Raw genomic sequence first — 19,860 nt, forward strand, 5'->3', positions numbered from 1 at the left:
AGAACACTTATGGGACTACCTGGATCGACAAATCAGAAGACTACCAGCGCAACCTGCCACCGCTCAACAACTGGAACGATGTCTCCTACAGGAACAGCAACGGATCACGTCTAACGTCATTCGTCGTCTTACGTCATCAATGCGTCGACGTGTTTTGGCGTGTATTGAAGCCAGTGGTGGTCACACTCACTATTGATTCAACAATTTGATTTTGCAGAAAAATCCGCCTTGTAGATTTGTGTAAAAGTTCAGACTATGATGCCACGCCTTTCAGTGTCAGTCAAACGGTGCTTTAATACAAACGGTATTTATATAGAATTTATACAAATATAGAACCAAATTTCAGGCAGCGCCATGTGTGGGATCTGGGCCGTGTTCGGTAGTGATGTAGATGTCTCCGTGCAGTGTAAGGTGTTCCACAAGGTGGCACATCGGGGACCAGACGCCTTCAGAATAGAAAAGATCAACCATTTCCAGAACTGCTGTCTTGGATTCCACCGATTGGCCATCCTTGATGACGTCAGAGGGATGCAGCCAATGAGATTGTACACTCATCCTCACATATGGCTGATATACAACGGGGAGATCTACAACTATAAAACAGTATGTCGGTTTATTTAATAACCAGCCATCATACGACATGTTCTAGGTCTATTCATCAAGTATCCATCACGAAGTCGGTACAATAATATTTTTCTGTTATGTATTGATTGACGAGCTGAACAGCAAAAAAATATAACACACTTGTCGAGAAATCGGTACCTACAGAACTTAATTTTGAAATAAGAATGCACCTTGCAAAATCTATGTACACTTACGAAGTTATATTCACACACACGCACATGCACACACAGACTGTCCATTATTTGCTAAAGTTGGATGTCATGAATACAGACAGACAGAAAAATCGGAGTTTACCAATAGGCAAGTGGATTGAACGCAGATATAAGAAAAGTGTCGGGTCTTTTAAACGTACAGTAAGCTCCAGGAACTTCTGTAGTCAGGAGACCTCGGGAACTGTTAAAAAGTAAGTAAACTATCATCACAGCAGAGTCCTTATATGCCGAGAGGGTAACGAAGGTGACAAACGCTGTGGATGTGCATGTATTTGTGATCAAAGGCCCGATTAAGGTCCAAGACCAATGATCAATATTGTACGTGCGCTTCAATAAATTTGCTGCCATTTGCACTCAACGATCCTGATATTTTTATTTCCGGCTATGTCCTTGGTCTATATTCAGCCCAAATATTCAGACAAATAGGTTTATCCAACACATAGTCATGATACATAAAACATATTTTCTCTTCATTTAATGTAATCTTTCATATTTACATATCTTTCATATGTTTATTTCATCCCAAAAGGGGATTCTATTTAAAATCCAAAATCATTCTTAGAACGTTTTTGGTTTGTAAGTATGTAAAGCCTCAGTGGTAGTGAGATGTAATTTCATTGTGACGTTAGGATAAATAGTGACGCACGATGGTTTGCAAAGAATTGTGATGCAATTTCAAATACGCTTGTCCTCCAAAAGGTAGCGAATCAGCATGGACTTCACCCGAGCACAGATTGCGACGGAGAACCAATCATTCACCTGTATGCCAAATATGGTATTGATTTCCCCGCCCACCTGGATGGGGTGTTCGCCTTCTGTCTTCTCGACACAGCCAACAGGAAAGTTTTCATTGGTCGAGACACTTTGGAGTCCGCTCCTGCTTCAAGCTTGTCACCGATAGTGGCTTCCTGGCTGTGTGCTCAGAGGCTAAAGGTCATATGTTAAAATATCATATTCTATTTTTAGAGTAAAAAGTCATAAAGTCTGCTTGATTGTTTGCTTTTTCCTGCTAAATGACGTCAGTCTGTAAATGATCGAATCTGGCCCAGGCAGTCCAGTGATCAACATCATGAGCATCAATCTATGCAATTGGGATGCGATGACAGCAAACCTGACCACCCGATGGTCGCCACTTACGACAAACATGGGTTGCTTGAGACCAATTCTAACCGGGCTATTCACGGGTCCACTAAAGCGTGGAAACTTTCCATCATTTTTTGTCCATATTTCATCCCCGCTGTGATTGCTTATTTGTTTAGCACCACGTCACATCTGTAAATTGGGATTGCTCCCACATTCTAACACGCCAAAATCCATCCTATATTGTGTAAACAACCTCACTCACTCACTCATAGGTTTGTTTGGATTGAGCCACAACGTAAGCGACGAGGCAGCTGACATCGTCCACGTCGTCCCCGGTACAGTGGAACAGTACGACCTCGACAACAACGGACGTGCCACGTTCCGGAAGATGAAACAGTTCCACTCTATTGGCGACACCCCCCTGTACAAAACAACCGTCCCTCCCGACTCACTTGGTAAATGTCTCAGTTATGTGCTTGCATTAGAGGGGCGGTGGGGTAGCCTAGTGGTTAAAGCGTTGGCTCGTCACGCCAAAGAACCGGGTTCAATTCCCCACATTGGCACAATGTGTAAAGCCCATTTCTGGTGTCCCCCCGCCGTGATATTGCTGGAATATTGCTAAAAGCGGCGTAAAACTAAACTCAGTCAGTCAGCCAGTCAGTGCTTGTATTAGACGATAGTCATGTAAGTGCAGACTCTATGTAGTCTACAAAACTATTCACGCACCAGTTTGAAAAGTACCGTTGTTACTAAGTTCGAACTTATAACAGAGCAATAATTACAGTAGAAAAAAATATGACGGTTTAATTATGTAAAGGTTGGTCAACAAAAACATATTTAACAAATTACAAAATTGTTTAGACGCAAAATGTTATTTGACCACAAGTTGAGGTCTCAGTTTTATGCTGATGAAATGACTTGGCCTGAGTTTTCGACGAACCACATGGTTGGCAAAACTGGGAGCCCGCAGTGATGTCTACGGAGAACCCGACAATTGTAAACCTCCAGCCCCCTAAATTTCGAAGCTCTCTTAGCGCTACGATTGTCGTACGTTAATGTTAATGTATGACGCTTACGACTATCTTAGCGCTAAGAGAGCTTCGAAAATCTAGGCCCAGGACCTGAGTCTTTAAGTCTTTAAGTCTTTATGTCTTTATTCAGTATCGGAGGCCTCGTGGCCAGATTACAAACTGTGTTGAAATACAAATTTCTGTGTGGAATGCTTACTGCTTACAATATATTTTTGATAAGTACAATGATAATACATGTAGAAATAGTTATGTTGTACAAGAATTTATTGACATATGTATTGTGACATAACCAAATTGAATATGAGTCCACTGGCTGATTGATTTAGTAAAGTGAGTGTGAGTGAGTGAGTGAGTTTGGGTTTTACGCCTCTTTTATCAGTATTCCAGCAATATCACGGCGGGGAACACCAGAAATGGGCTTCACACATTGTACCCATGTTGGGAAGCGAGCCCAGGTCTTCGGTGTGACGAGCAATTTAGCAAAGAGAACCGATTATATTTTTAATACAGAATTCTACCCTGAAAATAAATATAAATATTGAAGACTAATTACCCGATCCATGTAGTCCCCTCTTTGGGACGGGCAAATATTGAGCGGACCCTCTATTCTTACATGGAAGCTCCACGCACTTTTAACTGTTGTAGTTTGCTTATATTCAGTTCGAATAAGCACCATTGGTATAATCTTTAAACAATGGCACATAATACTTATGTTGCATACAGTAACATATAGTGTTATATTCCAAATGGAATCTTGTTTCTACAGGAAGTGGCGTGGCAAAGAACATCCGGGCACTGCTAGAGGCGGCAGTGAAGAAACGCCTAATGGCCGAAAGAAGGATTGGGTGTCTTTTGTCGGGTGAGTTGGCCTTCGATTACAAAAGGTGCAAGAGTAAGGTACCTATCAGACTGAAATCCATAGTATTGATGTAGTGTTCATGAGTTAGGGTCAAATGAGACAGCCGCAAATACAACAAAACCCCCCCACACACACACTAACAACCCCCACCCCCAATCCTCAGAATATCAAGTGTTCAGGCACCATTTGCTGGATATCCGAGGCAGTCAACCAACTATTAGAATCATGAATACGTTCCCATATTGTTTACAGTATAAAAGTTTATCAAAATAATAAATACCAGGGACAACCTGAAATTACTCAGAAAGGGGTCTTTTCTACCATATCAATAATTAAAACTGCGCTTTGGCTGGATAGGTGATAGAATGCATCTTTCCGGTTGTGTCATTCCAAAGGTGGCCTCGACTCGAGTCTGGTAACGGCGTTGGTGGTTAAGCATGCCAAGGAACAGAAACTGCCCTACCCCATACAGACCTTCTCTATTGGCATGGAGGGAGTACGGACATCATAGCAGCTAGGAAGGTGAGTGTTGGAGCATAGCATTACCCCATACAGACCTTCTCTATTAGCGTGGAGGGTAGTACACATATCCTGGCAGCTAGAAAGGTGAGTCTTGCATCATTACATTACCCCACACAGACCCTTCTCTACCGGCATGGAGGGTGGTACAGATATCCTGGCAGCTAGAAAGGTGAGTCTTGCATCATTACATTACCCCACACAGACCCTTCTCTACCGGCATGGAGGGTAGTACAGATATCCTGGCAGCTAGAAAGGTGAGTCTTGCATCATTACATTACCCCACACAGACCCTTCTCTACTGGCATGGAGGGTAGTACAGATATCATGGCAGCTGGGAAGGTGAGTGCTGGAGCATGATATTACCCCATTCAGACCTTCAGCGTTGGCATTGAGGGGAGAACAGATACCATGGCAGCCATACGCCACTGGGTTAAGAAACGAATACTCAACGAGCCAAACCATTACGGCGGAGCTAAACACTTCAGTTAATACTACTGATTGCATTCATCAAGTTACACTAACAAGCTGTACCACGCGAATGCCTCAAAATGTATGGTTGCTCCTGAGAGAAAATGAACTTACATTCTATATTTCGTTGCCATATTTGAACGTTCACGTTGTCTTTATAATGTATGTGTTTCCATGTAGGTCGCAAGACATTTGGACACTGAACATCATGAAATTACCTTCACACGCCAAGAAGCCTGCAGTATCATAGATGAATGCATTTGCCACATTGAGACATACGACATCACAACCATCAGATCTTCAATTTGTACGTATGACTATATGCAAATGCTAAATAGACTAAACCTTGAGCATTCTGATACAATTTTCTAATATTACCGGATAAGACCGTAATGATGTTTTCAGGTTGACAAAGCCAAATCTCTGGACCAGTTTCTTTACTGGACCGGTTTTATACCTTAAGCCTAATCCTACACAACTCATTTTTCTGATATTATAAAATAATTCTAATCCAGCTTACCTTACATGTTTAACTTCATCATCACAGTCTTATCTACTTTAATTTAAAATATCAGACCCGTGAAGGTTAGAATTGGTCTTCAGTAACCCATGCTTGTCGTAAGAGGCGACTAACGGGATCGGGTGGTCGGGCGCGCTGACTTGGGTGACACTTGTCATCGTATCCCAGTTGTGTAGTTCGATGTTCATGCTGTTAATCACTGGATTGTCTGGTCCAAACTCGATTATTTACAGATTGCCGCCATATAGCTGGAATATTGCTGAGTGTGGCGTAAAACTAAACTCCTCACTCATTCACTCACTGCCTTAAATATCAACGCTCCTCCATAACAAAATAGAAAAGTCATATGTTAGATGTTATTTCCAGGTTTATACCTTCTCAGTAAGTACATCAGCGAGAGGACGGACACAGTGGTCATCCTGTCCGGTGAGGGGTCTGACGAGCTGGCCCAGGGGTACATCCACTTCAAAAAAGCCCCATCACCTGAAGCTGCGGATGAGGAGAGTCGGAGACTTCTGAAGGACCTCCACTTGTATGACGTGCTGAGAGGGGACAAGGCCACAGCAGCCTGGGGGTGAGTTAAAGTATCATCTGGGGCGCCCCCGATCCATTCCTAGTTAATAAACAGAACCAGGATTGGAAGTAGAGAGAGCTCAGGATCCTCGGGATGACCCCCATCCATTCGTAGTTAATAAACAGAACCAGGATTGGATGCCGTGAGATATCAAGATCTCTGGGGTGTACCGCACCCATTCGTAGTTAATAAACAGAACCAGGATTGGGTGCAGAGACACTTCAAGATCTCTGAGGTGTCCCACATCCATTCCTAGTTTCCTAGTTAATTTTAAACAGAACCAGGATTGGGTGCAGTGAGACAGTGAAGGATCTCTGGGGTGCCATGGGGCTTGACATGTGACCTGTGTTAGATTGAGCAGGGACATGCCATGTATCTGAATGCTACCGTGCTACCATTGAAAGGTGTTTATGTGTTCTTGCAACCGTTAAGGTATGCTGTTGTAATACACACTGTAAATGTCTATTTAAATCTTTTATACGTCCTGTTCCCAAGACTGGAGATCAGGGTCCCTTCCTTGACCATCAGTTCACCAGCTACTACCTGTCCCTCCTGCCGAGGACCGCGTCCCCAGGAAGGGGTTGAAAGTACCTCCTCCGGTCAGCCTTTGATGGCATGAACCTCCTGCCCAAGGACATCCTGTGGAGGCCGAAGGAGGCCTTCAGCGATGGAGTCTCGGCTGTCAAGAGGTCACTCTTTGAGGTCATACAAAATTTCTGTGATGAACAGGTAATTGGTAACGTGAAACAACGAAAATATACGCAAAGAACTTGAAGATCACATATATACTCTAGGGGGTACAAATACATAAATCACTAACTGGCATCGCTATAAATGAAACCCCGTCATTAAAACTACTCACTTCGGTCTTTAATTAACTTAAATCGACCTTTTTGACAACAGTGCACAATTCTCACCCGCGAATGAAATTTCAACCAATCAGAGCGGGGCGTCTCTGTGACGTCATATGAGAAATAGATATGAGGGCCAATGCAGAATTCATCTACATTTCAGGGGGTAAATTATCTTGTTTACAGGTTTGTATAAACCTGAAATCCAACTGTTGTGGAAAATGAAAGCTATATGTTCTCACAATCTACTGTCATTTAATTTTGTCTCCTGCTTTGCCTAGCTTCCGAGTTACAACTTGTTTTCATAGACGATTCTGTCATATTCAACATTATAAACATCGATCAAAGGATTAACGGATAACACGTTGATTGATAAATAACTTTTATCTTACACAGCGGATTTGTCAAAAGGTAGTGTTTATGTATGTAGATTTACTAATCTATACTGAAGCACCCCCTGTATTTTTGCAATGATAGATTTTCAACACGTACATAAAGCTTCTCGTGGTGACCACGATGGAAAAACATGAGTATGATCCTTTGACTCATGAAAAACGACAAAATACCTGGAATCCATGTCTATTTGAAACGACAAATGCCTGGAATCCATGTCTATTTTAAACGACAAATACCTGGAATCCATGTCTATTTTAAACGACAAATGCCTGGAATCCATGTCTATTTTAAACGACAAATGCCTGGAATCCATGTCTATTTTAAACGACAAAATACCTGGAATCCATGTCTATTTTAAACGACAAAATACCTGGAATCCATGTCTATTTTAAACGACAAATACCTGGAATCCATGTCTTTTTTAAACGACAAATGCCTGGAATCCATGTCTATTTTAAACGACAAAATACCTGGAATCCATGTCTATTTTAAACGACAAATACCTGGAATCCATGTCTTTTTTAAACGACAAATGCCTGGAATCCATGTCTATTTTAAACGACAAATGCCTGGAATCCATGTCTATTTAAACGACAAATGCCTGGAATCCATGTCTATTTTAAACGACAAATGCCTGGAATCCATGTCTATTTTAAACGACAAATGCCTGGAATCCATGTCTATTTTAAACGACAAATGCCTGGAATCCATGTCTATTTTAAACGACAAAATACCTGGAATCCATGTCTATTTTAAACGACAAATGCCTGGAATCCATGTCTATTTTAAACGACAAATGCGTGGAATCCATGTCTATTTTAAACGACAAAATACCTTGAATCCATGTCTATTTTATGATGATAATTGCTCATTTTAACAAAAACCCACTGATTTTCATACAAAACCATGTATGGCCCTGTAATGTCCTATCATTTGGGTAACTTTCGAAAAATACACACCCAGCACACGGAAATACAAAATACGATTCAGAAGAATCTGTAGGGCTCTGTTATCCTAGCCATGTCGTTCTAATGAATGAATTGCTGTAATTGTAACTGTTCCAGGTTAGTGAGGAACAGATGGAACAGTCAGCATCCCTCTTCCCCTTCAACACCCCCAGGACGAAGGAAGCGTTCTACTACAGGCAGGTGTTTGAGAAGTACTACCCGTCCAAGGCAGACTGGGTTCCGTATATGTGGATGCCGCGCTGGACAGATGCGACTGACCCTTCAGCAAGAACACTTAGTTTTTATGCGGAAAAGTGATCATGTCTGAAACAACTCGTCTCCTTTCACGAAGCAACCTTTATTAAGGTTAACCTTAACTCCCATTCTTAAATATTGCACTAAGGTTAGTGACTTACGATCACCTTTGTGCTTTGTGAAAGGAGGCAAGGGTCCACACTGCAAAAACAGTTTCTCAAACACAGCATATACCCATTCTTTCTGTTACATTTTCTGTTTAACGTGGCACTCAGCATTATTCCAGCTATATGAAAGTGGTCTGTAAATAATCGAATCTGGACCAGACGATACAGTGACTGACATGATCATCGATCTACGTTTCTTGGACACGATGACCAAGTCATCGAGTATGACCACCTGATCTCGTTAGTCGCCTTTTACAAGCCTTGGTTGCTGAAGTCCAATTATAACTCGGATCTTCAAAGGTATATTTATATGTATAAACTTCAATAAACCAAGTTTATTCATGCAACAGGACATCACGAAGTGAGCCCCATTACCTTTATTAGGTCAATAGATGAATTTGCAAGAGGACCTGCTTTGTAAATCAGATGATGAAATCAACATCACAATATAAGGCATTAATACTTTCAACAATTTCCCCAAAACTAAATAAAGTCAGACAAACTACACTAACTCATTGAACTCCTGGATCAAAGGAATCATCGGATCCTTACGTAAAATCCTTATGTCTCCGCCAGCGTAATACTAAGTATTAGAATAATGATACGTGGTGACAAAATAACGTTTATGTCAGTAAGTGAGTGAGTATGGTTTTACGCCGCCTTTAGCAAATTTCCAGGAATATCACGGTGGGGCACACCAGAAATGGGCTTCACACATTATACCCATGTGATGAATCGAACCCGGCGTAAAGAGTGAACGCTTTAACCACTAGGCTATCCAACCGCCCCATTTATGTCTGTAAAGACTGAACACAAACACATATCCGATAGTTTGCGCGCTGTAGCGCTACACACACAGTTTGGGTGTCATTCTTGATTTCGATACTTTCACTTGAAGGTCGATTAATCTCTGTGGACCAATATTTCTGTCCACCTTATTGTTTTGTTTTGTTTGTTTCTTTTAATCAGAAATCCGGTTTCCAGATCCGGAGAGTGAATTTCATAATACACCGTAACTATATTGTGTCCACTGTTAATGATGTTTGTTTTACTTTTCATTACCTTGCTACCAACATCGCAAGAGGTTGGCATCACTGTTTGTGTGTCTGTTTTGTTTTGTTAGCGTGCACTCAGCAATATTCCAGTTATATGGCGGCGGTCTGTAAATAATCGAGTCTGGACCAGACAATCCAGTGATGAACAGCATGAGCATCAATCAACACAATTGGGAACTGATGACATGTGTCAACCAAGTCAGCGAGTCTGATCAGCCGATACCGTTAGTCGTTTCTTACGACAAGCATGGGCTGTTGAAGACCAGTTCTAACCGGTGTAATACATTTATAACTTCAATAAATCTAGTTTGTTCTTACAACTGGACGACACAAAAGAAGCCTTCTTATTTTTTGAAAGGTTAGTGGTAGATTTGCGTGAGGACCTGCTTTGCAAATTAGGTCATGAAATCAGTATCACAATATAAATCATTAATACTTTCAACAGGTCACAATAGGTACAATAAGCTAGACAAAACCTCTAACGAGCATTTTCGCGGGTTCCTACAGTAGGGATCTGGTTCTGCATTTATCAACTAGCGATGAGGTGTTTATAACGCTCTGATTCTCCATAGGCTGTTAGCCTGCTATGACAGGACAATGGCACAAGTATCAACAAACCCTGACAGATGACGTTCAAGTGTCCCAGACCAATCACAAAATTCCGGAATCGGTTGATCAGGAAAAGGGGGCTTTACGAAATGGAGCTTACACGTCGATCCAGATTGCTGCAAATTTTCCAATATGGCGATGAATCACTTTTGGTGCGGGGCGGCATGGCAGAGTAAGGAAGAGTATGTGGACAGTATTATAGTGTTACCACACGGAGTCCATTTGTTGTCCCGTGGTGAGGGGTCGACATTTGGTCTTTGACGTCGTCAACGCCCCTGTTCATCGTCTTGACCAGTAATCAACCCAGACCTGACGCCAGTTGAACGTCTTAGACCTAACAGAGTGGCGTTAACGCCATAGCCACCGAACACGTGTTAGACCTAACAGAGTGGCGTTAACGCCATAGGCCACCGAACACGTTGGTTGAACTTGCCCAGACTCCCTCACATCAGCCTTTGGAGATTCACATGGTTGCATATTGCGCAAAACTATACTGAAAGGCATAAATGAAACGTCGTAATATTGGAAACATTTCTTACTTCAATCTCAAACAATGCTTTAGTGGGCAATGCAGGCTATACGACCACGATTCATGGTTTCCTCAAACCTGACTTCCGGTGTATGTTTAAAAAGATTCAAATACTCCACTGATACTTAAATGTCATTTGTCGCGGCTGGTATAAAGTTTGTGATACAATTATTCTGTTGCCATGTGTTTGACTGTGGAAACGCGATGCGTGGTCCCCAATATATACACATGATACCTAATTAAGCAGCCCGTAACATAAGTTACTGACTTACCTATTGATATATAAATCTTGAATTGTAACGATGACATTTTAATGCACCTGTGGCTCCCCAGCAGACATCTGTGCAAATAGGACTGTAAGAAACCGCATAAAGGAGGGCAAGAAGGGTGATCAAGCGTCCAGCCATGACGAATCTTCACAAGAGGGCTTATTTGGAGTGGTGTTTACCCCAACGTCATTGGAATTTGACGTCATGGAGGACGGTGCATTGGTCGGATGAGAGTCACTTGTTATTGCACATCATAGACGGGCGCCAGCGAGTCTTGGGGACCAAGAACAGTGCCTATGAACCTAAGAACACTAGACTGACTGGCTGAGTTTGGTTTTACGCCGCTTTTAGCGATATTCCAGCAACATCACGGCGGGGGACACCAGAAATGGACTTCACACATTGTACCCATGTGGGGATTCTAACCCGGGTCTTCGGCGTGACGAGCGAACGCTTTAACCACTAGGCTACCCCACCGCCCCTTAGAACACCAGAACATGAGTTCCTTACGGTGGATGATCTGTCACGGTCTGGGGTTGTCTCTCCCAATATTGTAAACTTGACGTGGTAACTGATCGTGGAATCTCACTGGCAGCCATGACATCCGGGACATTCTGGATCCTGTTCTTGTGCCACATTTTGATAACCACCGCTCGCCCTGTATTTATGGATGACAACGCCTGACCACATCGGTCTCGACTTGTGACAGTATTTCTCAAACCACACTGTAACCAAACTTCCATTGCCTGCTTTGAGCCGGATGTGAACCCATTGGAGCCTGTCTGGGGCATTCTTGGGCGCCGAGTGCAAGCACTGGATCCGCCTGTACAAGAGCTGGGATGTTTGGAAGCAGCTTTGCACCGGTGTATATTTAAAAAAAAAGATAGGCTCAAATACTCCATCGATACTAAAATGACATTTCCAGTATTACGTCGTTTCTTTTGCCTTTCAGTATATTGCTACAAGCTTACATATCTAATGATGATTTTGAAATTTGAAGTTATTTCTGAGAATCCTCTACCTATTGAGGCGATTACAATTACCAATCTTAAATCAGACATGCACATATCAGGGTTATGTTGAACTCCGCAAGATGACAGATAATAATATTTGACAAAGCAAACTATCCAAAGGTTACTGGGGAAATCAGTTGCACGTGTTAAAACTATATATCAAATATCAGGGTCAACCGTGGCAACGCGTGATACATAAACGTTCGTTGAACTATAAAATAAATGCATCACTGATCGCCATAAGCTATGTGATCTGAATATTACGATATCGCGGTTGGTTGGTGATACAGTTATATACCACGTGGGTTGATTATCGGGTCAATATCTTGGGTTATTCTTTTTTGTGAACCACCTCTCAAGGGGTTGGTTATCGGATAAGCAGCCTTGTCCAGAGGTTGGTTATCATATAACCCTAGGGCGGTTATCCGACCAACTCTCGGTGCGATACCGGGAACAAGGCTCGGCTTCGCCTCACCTTCTTCCCGGTATCGCACCTCGAGAAGAACTTTTCCCTTAGCATATCGGGTTTGACAACCCTATGCCTCTACCTCAATGTTTTTGTTGGAAACATATTGAATACAAAAATACAGAACCATTAAAATATTTTTATTTTTTTTTTACAATATCTGCACACTGCATTTAATAAATTGGAAGCGGCGGGACCTCCTTCCACCTTTCGATTCTCCACAGGGTCACTTGAATAATCTGAAAAATGAAATAGTTATTTAAACAGGATGCTCATGGTATTTTTGTAATGAATAATTTGATTTACCCCAATGATTAATTTTATGATACATTCTGTTAATGTGAAAATGACGTCTACCAACAAATTACATGCATCAGTATCAAGCAGGTTTCTCGAATACCAATAGACTTGGGTTTAGTACAAACAGATAACCAATGGAATGGGAAGGCGGTAGGGCACTCTGGCCTATAAACAGTGCAATTTCCCCTGACGAATAATGTTTAATTTCATTAGAAGAGTTAGTATTGAGAATGTTTATTCCCTAAAATTATGTTTCCACTGAGAGAAAGAAAACATACTTCTGGAGTGGAAGCATTGTGTTCCGCTTTGCATCGTACTTCCTGTTTTTGGCTTGTTACTTGTGAGAATGCTGCTGACCATCTTCATGTGGTCTTCATTTACTTTCCTTTACGTCCGCACACCTGCAACAGTGGTATAATAACCAATGGTACTCTCAACAATCAGATAACTTCCCAAATTCATGCTGTCGTGCTGGCAACTCAATTTCCCAACCCAATTTAAGCCCAATTCAAGGGTACCCTAGGGACCATTCAAAATTTATGGCTAGTGAGGGTGATGATGAGTTTTATGGATAAGCAAGTACAATGTGAATAATCCCCTACCCAACCACCCTAAAAAATATGGACAAAGTAAGTAGCCCCCTGCATATTATGTACGAAATCATTGACCCCCACCTCCCTCTTCCTATAATTCTCAACATTTTTTAAAATATTTTCACAAACTTGCAGACCCCCAGTACATGTGTAGAAAATTGATGACACCCACTACCCACCCACCTCACCTTCCAAGTGAGTTAGTGAGTTTAGTTATAAGCCGAATTCAGCAATATTCCAGCTATATGGCGGCGGTCTGTAAATAATCGAGTCTGGACCAGACAATCCAGTGATCAACAGCATGAGCATCGATCTGCGCAATTGGTAACCGATGACATGGTCAACCAAGTCAGCGAGCCTGACCACCCGATCCCGTTAGTCGCCTCTCACGACAAGCATGGGTTACTGAAGGCCACTAATCTAATCAAGACCTTGGAAAGAGTTCCGCCTGTACCCCCCACCCCCATGAAAAACCAAAATTACAAACCAACATGCATACCTCACCCTAAATATACATTCAATAAACTAGAACAGATATAAAAACAATCAATGAACTTATTTCAGTTTTGGAATAATACACGGGGAAGGATTCCTCCTGGAGCAAATATACTATAGGTAAAAAGAGGGGGGTACGGGCTGAACTCTTTCCCAGACGTTCACGGGTCTCACCTTCCTAGAACAAAATGGAAGAACAACACCACGCTTCAACTGAGTACAAGTACAGATATAGACAATGTTATGTAGGGTACGATACTTACCACATGACCAGTTTGCTTCAAAATCCACGCCGGCCTGGAACAGAGTCGTAGCAGCTCTCTGAGAAGCCAAAAGCACCTCCATGTCGGAATTCATTTGCTGTGATGGCTTGGTTTTCCATTGCACGTGATTGTTAATTGCTCGACTTGCACGAGATTCTGGTGCAGCAACGTATCTCGCACACTTACCTGGCATACAATGCAAGATCTTTGAAAATCATTGTCAATTTCAAGTGTTGAATGGCGTTTGTTAAGCTTGTTTGTATTTTTAACACTCCCGAAAGAAAATTAACAAAAACTGCTCTGTTAATTTTTTATTTTTTCAATATATCACTGATGTCTATGTAGGAGACTGCGAATGCATTTTCATATTTGTTCGTTATTAACATAGTTTTAACTTAGTTTTGTACATTTCGTTACAAATCTCGCCAACAGTGTATTTTCCATACATTGTATTCTGTTTATTATTTTTCGTTATTGCATATTATCTGACTAACTCTCGGTGCAATATCGGGAACAAGGCTCGGCTTCGCCTCACCTTCTTCCCGGTATTGCACCTCGAGAAGAACTTTTTCCTCAGCATATTGGGTTTGTAAACCCTATGCCTCTACATCAATGTTTTACTGGAAACATCTTCAGTAAAAAAATTACAGAACCATTCAAAACATTTATCTCATTGTAGCTTCTGAACATTACAGTTAATTATAATTCAACTAAAATAAGTATGTTTTTGACCTTGTGGTATATGCGAAATAATAATTTTAAGCTCGTGATTCGCTTCGATAATCACCCTCGGTTCCCCGAGGTGGTTATCACAGCGAACCACCTCGCTTGGCGGTTATTATTTCACCCATATTGTTGCCATGTGTTTGACTGTGGAAAGGCGACGCGTGCTCCCCAATATATACACATGGAACCTAATTAAGCACCCCCCTAACATAAGTTACTAACTTACCTATTGCTATATAAATCCTGACTTTTATTTGAACTGTAGTCCCTTTCAATATTATTTAAGGGTTTTGCTAAATCAATAGTCAAAACACATCCCAATATGCAATTGAAGCACACTACCCACGATTGTGGGTAGAAAGCACTATGAACTCAATGCGGCTAACTGTATAAAACGCCAAAACTTTTTAATGATTTTACCAGTATCTGTTACAATGGCACGAAGGAGACTACCAGAAGCAAGAAGATGGCAAATTGGAATGCACGACAGCGGGATGTCATGCAGAGCTACTGGGCGACAGCTTGACATTCACCACACCGCCATAAGTCGACTTGTTCAAAAACACCGTCAAACCAACAAGGTTAAGGACTGACAAGGGCCAGGTCAACCCCGAAAGACGTCTCAAGTTGAGGATCGGGATTTAGCAAGCCTTGTGAGACGTCAGCCTTTCACTGCAAATGGCGTCCTGAGGCACCTATATGGCTCCCCAAAGACTTACTGACTGACTGACTGGGTATATGGTCTTACGCCGTTTCTAGCAATATTCCAGCAATATCACTGCGGTGGACACCACAAATGGGCTTAACAACTTGTACCCATGCGGCCCTTCGGCGTGACAAGCAAACGCTTTAACCACTAGGCTTCCTCACCTTCCCCTCCCCAACAGACGTCTGTGCAATAGTACTGTAAGAAACCGCATAAAGGAGGGCAAGAAGGGTGAAGCCGTCTAGCTTAATTAAGTTCCATGTGTATACTTTCATGCTGTCACTAAAAGAAGGGACAATTAAAGAAACAAACATTGTATTAATCTATCGACAATCAACCGATTAAGCTCAAGCAGCAATAATTTAACTACCTGGTTACACAAGAGTTATAATTCATTCGGAACACACCGATGGGCAGGAATGAATTCATATAATATTCATATTTTTTCGTCATTTTTTAGAAATGAATTTCGGAATAACTTAAAGCGTCTGTATTATTATGACTTCCTTGTGGGGGCGTTGGCGTAGCCTAGCGGTTAAAACGTTGGCCGAAAACTCGGGTTCGAATCCCCACAAGGGTACAATGTATAAAGTTCATTTCTAATGTCCCCCGCCTTAATATTGCTGAGATGTTGCTAAAGGCGGAGTAATACTGATTTACACTGAACACATCGAAACCAACTTCTTTTACATTGTTGCAATATGTCGGTCTCTTTAAAGAAAATGTCAGGCTTAAAAAAAACCGTTTGTTTGTTGGGGTATTGCTAAAAGCGGCGTAAAACTAAACTCACTCACTTTCTTGTGAGGCTGTTCTGTATCTCTGTATTAATGACACTGCTTTTAAACCACAACTGTTAAATATTAACGAACATGTTGCAGTTATGTACGGTCCGATTCTATCTCGTCTGTGTGAAGCCCATTTCTGGTGTCCCCCCAACGTAATATTGCTTGAATATTGCTCACTCGCTTACTCACCCGTTGAGTGGTTGTTTTCACTTAATTGTTTTGTTGTTTAACGTCACATTCAGCAATATTCCAGCTATACGCTGGGGCTCCGCAAATAATCGAGTCTGGACCAGATAATCGACTGATCAACAGCATGAGCATCGATCTAAGCAATTGGGACTTTGGGGAACAAAATATCCTTGACATAGATCTTTATTGTATCGAGCCAACAGGGCACTGCGAATAGTATCGATCATTGGGTTTTGCGGTAAATTGAAGTTCATACTCTAACGAGCACATTATGAGTGTTTAGAATACTCAATAAGCGAAACGATTCATTTGTTTCCAGTGCCAGGAAATAGCTGTATTTAGATTCGACTCACATACAGCCTGTATACTGCCGAACGTGTGTGGAGTGGTAAGTTTCAGCGCAGTGGACATTTCAGTGGACACACTGTTCCGGTCAAGGTAGGAACATTTTTAAAAATAAAGTGGTGTGTGTGAATGTGTGTGTCTGTTTGTATGTATTCATATGTGTATGTGTGTGTTTGCACAAGTGTGATTGTATATGTTTAAATGCACGTGTCTATATATGTGTGTGCTGGTGTGTCTGTGTGTTCGAATTCAACACTGCGTTCGAAATTAACGTCGGTCCTTAGGCCCCTAAGCCGACTGAAAACCACTCTCACTCACAGCTGTTGTTTTCTGCAGGTCTTTATGGCCTTGTTTGCTGGGAAATACTTATTTTGTAGCTCAAATATAGGGCCAACACATTCTGATCAGGACCCAGAACTTTTATTGTTCGGGGTCCTTAGAACCACGGTTAAGCAAACACTGCTCCGAGGCACCCTACGTAAGTACGTAATGAAAGCAACATATATTTCTTTTCACATTCCCTGGAAAGACACATTTTGTTCATACGTTGGCTTCTCCATCTTGCGGGCGGTGGGGTAGCCTAGTGGTTAAAGCGTTGGCTCGTCACGCCAAGGACGCAGGTTGGAATCCCCACATGGGTACAATGTATGAAGCCCATTTCTGGTGTCCCCCGCCGTGATGTTGCTGGAATATTGCTAAAAGCGGCGTAAAACCAAAACTCAGTCAGTCAGTCTCAATCTTGCCATCGATGGCCTCCTTAAGTCAGTCAAGAAACATACACCTTTTATTTTTATGAGGGAATATACCATCAGGTGAAAGGTGTTTGCAACTAATAGTGATAGTTTCATAATTTAATTTTTTTTGTTAGGGTGTATTTGAGGCTATATGGCGGCGGTCTGTATATAATCGAGTCTGGGCCAGGCTATCCCGTGATCAACAGCATGAACATCGTTCTACGCAATTGGGAACCGATGACGTATGTGCCAACCAAGTTGGCTTCTCAATCAAGGTTCTTGCCATCAATGGCCTCCTTAAACAAGAAACATTATTGGTTCAGAGGAAATAATTTTGACAGGGTCCTGATGGATCTGATGCAAGATGCTTGGCCATGTTTTGACCTTTGACACTTAAGATGTACCCGAATAGACAAATATTTCAGCAGTGTCAACATTTGAGTGTCAACATTTGAGTGCCAACATTTGAGGTACAACTAAGGCATGCGCCTGCTTCGAATCACGTGGAGTAAAGACCTGTTATGATTGACACATTGCGGACGTTTCCATTTTTGATCAATTGTTTCCTGGATTCTTGTGATGTTCTTGTCAACACTTACCATGCCTTTGTATGCGTTTGTGACCCATGCCGCCGCTGTGGCTATGCTTGCATCACAAGTATTTGAACTTGATTCATGAACATATGTTTTCGATGTGGTCGGTATTTTCAGGGAGAATAGAAAACGGGGAGTGGTCTCTCCTCGAAAAGCCTATTAGGGTATGCCTCGACTCGTCACGTGACCAGTTTAGCCAATATGGCGGCAGCTTCATTTTTACAATTGACTCGATTGAGCCTGACTTATTTTCAAGAGCTGATGACATTCGCTGACAACTGAAAACCTACATGTAGTGTACATGTAGTGACCTATTCTGTCACTTCATTTTAAGTCAAATAATTGTTATTAGTGTCAGTATGAGTACAGTAGAATTGTAGTAAAGTTTCAAGTCGGCATGTTGTAGCTCACTGACTTCCATTCTCGGTACACAGCGAAGAAAGACTAAATTCTACCAATCTACAATCTACAGAGCGATGTTTGAGTGTTTCTAGTTATTATTCTAAAAACTTATTTCACGTACACCTTTAATTTTGATGAGGGGAATATACAATCAGGTGAAAGGTGTTTGCAAGTAATAGTGATAGTTTCATAATTTATTTTTTGTTTGTTAGGGTGTATTTGATGTGTGTGAAAATATGACACATCGCCGATGTGATCTGATCCGCCATTGAAATACTACAGAGCGATGTTTGAGTGTTTCTAGTTATTATTCCAAAACATTCTTTCACATACACCTTTGATTTTATGAGGGAATATACCATCAGGTGAAAGGTGTTTAAAAGGAAAAGTGATAGTGTCATTTGTTAGGGTGTATTTGAGGCCATATGGCGGCGGTCTGTAAATAATAATCGAGTCTGGGCCAGACAGTCCAGTGATCAACACCATGAGCATCGATCTGCGCAATTGGGAACCGATGACATGTGTCAACCAACCTGACCACCTGATCCCTGAGACATTTTAATTGCGTAACAGATCAATTCAAACATATATCATAACAGCACTGTACACATCTGTGTAAATATTTGAGGAAACATGAATGATCATATTGACAGTATTGCTTATACTTTGCAAAGGTACATCTGACAGGGCTCCAATTTGTGCTCTGTTACTTGCAACTACTTGTTACTTGCTGGTTACTGACCCGTGAAGATCCGGGATAGAATAGGTCTTCAGCAACCCATGTGCTTGCCATAAAAGGCGACTATGCTTGTCGTAAGAGGCGACTAACGGGATCGGGTGGTCAGGCTCGCTGACTTGGTTGACACATGTCATCGGTTCCCAATTGCGCAGATCGATGCTCATGCTGCTGATCACTGGATTGTCTGGTCCAGACTCGATTATTTACAGACCGCCGCCATATAGCTGGGATATTGCTGAGTGCGGTGTAAAACTAAACTCACCTCACCTCACCTACTGGTTACTCCTGGATCACCATTGTACAACACGCCCAGAACCGAGTCAGATGGCATTCGATAGTCTGTGGCCTATGCTCTACCAAGAGCGAGAAGGCATAAGTCAAATAAGTCACTTGCAACTACATACAAAGTGTAACCTACCGACATTCGCCCCTTTCCGTAACCCCCAAGAAGATTCGTCCCCGTCTCGATGCTTGTTATGTGCGAAAATACGATAAACCAATCAAAACGCGTAATGGTTGTGGTGCTTTTGATAAATATAA

At 41.8% G+C, this 19,860-nt stretch overlaps 1 long non-coding RNA gene and 1 pseudogene across 1 annotated transcript; one reads left to right on the forward strand and one right to left on the reverse strand.

Annotated features, from left to right (window-relative positions):
• The first annotated feature begins 354 nt into the window (after nt 1-354).
• LOC124267778 lies at nt 355-8,655 on the forward strand (annotated as a pseudogene).
• A 3,919-nt stretch (nt 8,656-12,574) lies between these two features.
• On the reverse strand, nt 12,575-13,154 carry LOC124267769. The gene is made up of 2 exons (XR_006896116.1): nt 13,029-13,154; nt 12,575-12,689 (listed from the first exon to the last, which is right to left on the reverse strand). It is a non-coding gene; the product is annotated as an uncharacterized LOC124267769 (long non-coding RNA).
• Between the last annotated feature and the right edge of the window lie 6,706 nt (nt 13,155-19,860).

The sequence above is a fragment of the Haliotis rubra genome, unplaced genomic scaffold (assembly GCF_003918875.1).
Source record: "Haliotis rubra isolate DU_JTF1 unplaced genomic scaffold, ASM391887v1 Scf1337, whole genome shotgun sequence".
NCBI classification, from domain to species: Eukaryota; Metazoa; Mollusca; class Gastropoda; order Lepetellida; family Haliotidae; genus Haliotis; species Haliotis rubra.